The sequence below is a fragment of the Nomascus leucogenys genome, chromosome 9 (assembly GCF_006542625.1).
Source record: "Nomascus leucogenys isolate Asia chromosome 9, Asia_NLE_v1, whole genome shotgun sequence".
In the NCBI taxonomy this organism is placed as follows: domain Eukaryota; kingdom Metazoa; phylum Chordata; class Mammalia; order Primates; family Hylobatidae; genus Nomascus; species Nomascus leucogenys.
In genome coordinates, this window is record NC_044389.1 from 93,800,622 (window position 1) to 93,805,157 (window position 4,536).

The 4,536-nt window shown below is 47.5% G+C and overlaps 1 pseudogene; it reads right to left on the bottom strand.

Moving 5' to 3' along the window:
- Positions 1-337: 337 nt before the first annotated feature.
- On the bottom strand, positions 338-422 carry LOC115836857 (annotated as a pseudogene).
- Between the last annotated feature and the right edge of the window lie 4,114 nt (positions 423-4,536).

The window sequence follows — 4,536 nt, forward strand, 5'->3', positions numbered from 1 at the left end:
TATATAGGCATGGTATATAGTTGGTATTACAGGCATGAGCCGCTGTGCCCAGCATACAACAATTAAAAAAAATTGCTATACACAAAGAGTCTTAGCCACATTCATGGTTGATGCGTATCAAAAGATAGTGAATTTAGCTAGGAATGGTGGCATGCACCTGTAGTCCCAGCTACTTGGGAGACTGAGGTGGGAGGCTCACTTGAGCTCAGGAGTTTGAGACCAGCCTGGGCAACATAGCAAGGCCCCATCTCTATACAAATTATTATTTACAAAAAGTATATACAAAAATTATTATTTACAAAAAGTATATATATGTATCTCCACACCTGGTGGTTTTACTTTCTTGTTTTCTAGACCTCTATGTATTTACAGAAACTTCCATGGTAATGAATTACAGAAATGAGCTCTGAAAATACAGTCCTTTTTTTTTTTTTTTTTTTTTTTTGAGGCAGGATTTCACACTCTCTCCGAGACTGGAGTGCAGTAGCCGCAATCTTGGCTCACTGCAACTTCCACCTCTCGGCTCACTGCAACTTCCGCCTCCCAGGCTCAAGCAATTCCTCTGCCTCAGCCTTCTGAGTAGCCGGGATTACAGGCGTGCACGACTACCTCCCTGCTAATTTTTGTATTTTTAGTAGAGATAGGGTTTCACCATGTTGGCCAGGCTGGTCTCAAACTCCTGACCTCAAATGATCCACCCGCCTTGGTCTCCCAAAGTGCTGAGATCACAGGCATGAGCCACTGCGCCTGGCCGAAAATAGTCTTATAGGGTGGTTTTAGAGTTGTCAAAATTACTGGGAAATGTTACTGGCATTTAGTCGGTGAAGGTGAGGTTTATTAAGTGTCCGGCAATGCACACAGGCAATCCTGCATAATCAAGGACTATCCAGCTGGGTGTGGTGGCTCACGCCTGTAATCCAAGCACTTTGGGAGGCTGAGGTGGGTGGATCACCTGAGGTCGGGAGTTCAAGACCAGCCTAACCAACATGGAGAAACTCCATCTCCACTAAAAATACAAAATTAGTCAGGCGTGGTGGCGCATGCCTGTAATCCCAGCTACTCGGGAGGCTGAGGCAGGAGAATCACTTGAACCTGGGAGGCAGAGGTTGCCGAGATCATGCCATTGCACTCCAGCCTGGGCAACAAGAGCAAAACTCCATCTCAAAAAAAAAAAAAAAAAAAAAGAAAGAACTATCCAACCAATTGCAATAGTGTCTCCACTGAAGAACACTGGAACCATGCCTGAGCTTGCCACACCATCGGGAAGTGGGAAGACCTAAAAGAAACTAATATGGCCGGGCGCGGTGGCTCACGCCTGTAATCCCAGCACTTTGGGAGGCCGAGGCGGGCGGATCACGAGGTCAGGAGACCGAGACCATCCTGGCTAACAGTGAAACCCCGTCTCTACTAAAAATACAAAAAATTAGCCGGGCGAGGTGGTGGGCGCCTGTAGTCCCTACTACTCGGGAGGCTGAGGCAGGAGAATGGCGTGAACCCCGGGGGGCGGAGCCTACAGTGAGCCGAGATCGCGCCACTGCACTCCAGCCCGGGCGACAGCGAGACTCTGTCTCAAAAAAAAAAAAAATAGAAAAAAGAAAAAAAAAAGAAACTAATATTGGAAACAGATTGTGAGGACAGAAAGAATAAAAATTTAATAAAATTTTAAAAATTAAAAAAGAAATTAATTATTGAGTGCTTTATCTGTAGCAGGTGACAGAGTGAGGGCCTGTCTTAAAAAATTTGTTGGCCGGGCGCGGTGGCTCACGCTTGTAATCCCAGCACTTTGGGAGGCCAAGGCGGGCGGATCACGAGGTCAGGAGATCGAGACCACGGTGAAACCCCGTCTCTACTAAAAATACAAAAAAATTAGCCGGGCGTGGTGGCGGGCACCTGTAGTCCCAGCTACTCGGAGAGGCTGAGGCAGGAGAATGGCGTGAACCCGGGAGGAGGAGCTTGCAGTGAGCAGAGATTGCGCCACTGCACTCCAGCCTGGGCGATAGAGCGAGACTCTGTCTCAAAAAAAAAAAATTTGCTGTAGGCTGGGCGCTGTGGCTTATGCTTGCAATCCCAGCACTTTCGGAGGCTGAGGTGGGTGGATCACTTGAGGCCAGGAGTTCCAGACCAGCCTGGCCAACATGGTGAAACCCCTTCTCTACTAAAATCGCAAAAATTAGCCCGGACTGGTGGCGTGTGGTTGCAGTCCCAGCTACTCAGGAGGCTGAGGCACAAGAATTGCTTGAACCTGGGAGGCGGAGTTTGCAGTTGGGGAACCGAGATCGCGCCACTGCACTCCACCCTGGGCAACAGAGTGAGACCCTGTCTCAAAAAAAACTGTTGTAAAATATACATTACATTTACCATTTTAAGAATTTTTAAGTGTATAGTTCAATGGCATTAAATACATTCACATCGTTGTTCAACCATTACCACCATCCATCTCCAAAACACTTTCCATATTGCAAAACTGAAACTCTGTGTCCATTAATCAATAACTCTCTATTCTTTAATCCCCTCCTTCCCACCCATTTCTGGCAACCACCATTCAACTTTCTGTTTATATGTATTTGATTACTCTAAATACCTCATAAGAGTGGAATTACACAGCATGTGTCCTTTGGTGACTGGCTTATTTCACTTAGCATAATGCCTGCAAGGTCTAATCCATGTAAAAAATGTCTTCCCTTTTAAGGCTGATTAGTTTTCCATTGTATGTATATATCACCTTTTACATATCCATTCTTCTGTTGATGGACACTCGAGTTGCATCCACTTTTTGACTACTGTGACCAATGCTGCTAGGAACATGGGTATACAAATATCTGTTAGTGCTCCTGCTTTTATATTTTTAATATATATACCCAGAGGTGGAATTGCTGCATCATATGGTAATTCTATTATTATTATTATTTTTTGAGGTGGAGTCTCGCTCTGTCATCCAGGCTGGAGTGCAGTGGCTCTCGGTTCGCTGCAACCTCCGCCTCCTGGGTTCAAATGATTCTCCTGCCTCAGCCTTCCAAGTAGCTGGCATTACAGGTGCACACCACCACACTCGGCTAATTTTTGTATTTTTAGTAGAGACAGAGTTTTACCATGTTGGGCAGGCTGGTCTTGAACTCCTGACCTCAGGCGATCCACCCTCGTTGGCTTCCCAAAGTGCTGGGATTACAGGCATGAGCCACCGTGCCTGGCCCTTGGCTCTGTTTTTTTTTTTTTTTTTTTTTGAGACGGAGTCTCGCTCTGTCGCCCAGGCTGGAGTGCAGTGGCGCAATCTCTGCTCACTGCAAGCTCCTCCTCCCGGGTTCACGCCATTCTCCTGCCTCAGCCTCTCCGAGTAGCTGGGACTACAGGCGCCTGCCACTATGCCCGACTAATTTTTTTTGTATTTTTAGTAGAGACAGGGTTTCACCGTGGTCTCGATCTCCTGACCTCGTGATCCGCCCGCCTCGGCCTCCCAAAGTGCTGGGATTACAAGCGTGAGCCACCGCGCCCGGCCTTGGCTCTGTTTTTAATTATTTTAGGAACCACTGAATATGGCTATTCGTTTTTTGTTGTTGTTTTGTTTTGTTTTGTTTTGTTTTTGAGACTCACTCAGGCTGGAGTGCATAGGCACGATCTTGGCTCACTGCAACCTCTACCTCCCGGGTCCAGTTGATTCTCCTGCCTCAGCCTCCTGCATAGCTGGGACTACAGGCATCCACCACCACTAATTTTTGTATTTTTAGTAGAGGCGGGGTTTCACCACGTTGGCCAGGCTGGTCTCGAACTCCTTACCTCAAATAATCCACCCACCTCAGCCTCCCAAAGTGCTAGGATTACAGGCTTGAGCCACCGCACTCGGCCGGAATATGGCCATTCTTAACACAAAGATCTGTGAGCTAAAGAGGCATATTAACTGCTCGCCACCCACCCAATATACAACGGACACTGCTATTCAAAAAGGGGAAGAACAGGAGGTCCATAGCAATCATTGATTCATAGCAATTCTGAAATTCAATCGGTGCATGTTGCCAGATCTCCCTCCTGTAGGGGCCCAAAATGTTTCTTGATTAGGGCTGGCTCTGCACTGTGGGGATGGCCCTTATTCTACTGTTCTTTGAGGCTCTTCTCCACCCTCAGAGATTTTGACCGTACTTAGTGAGATATCCTCTTTTCCAAATGAAAAGGGCCAGGCTGGGCATTGTGGCTCAAGCCTATAATCCTAGCACTTTGTTTGTTTGTTTGTTTTTTGAGATGGAGTCTCGCTCTGTCACCCAGGCTGGAGTGCAGTGGCGCGATCTCCGCTTACTGCAACCTCTGCCTCCTGGGTTCAAGTGCTTCTCCTGCCTTGGCCTCCTAAGTAGCTGGGACTATAGGCGCCCGCCACCACTCCCGGCTAAGTTTTTTGTATTTTTAGTAGAGACGAGGTTTCACCGTGTTAGCCAGGATGGTCTCGATCTCCTGACCTCGTGATCCGCCCGCCTCGGCCTCCCAAACTGCTGGGATTACAGGCTTGAGCCACCTCTCCCGGCCAGTTTTTGAAATCTTAGCAAAGGGTTT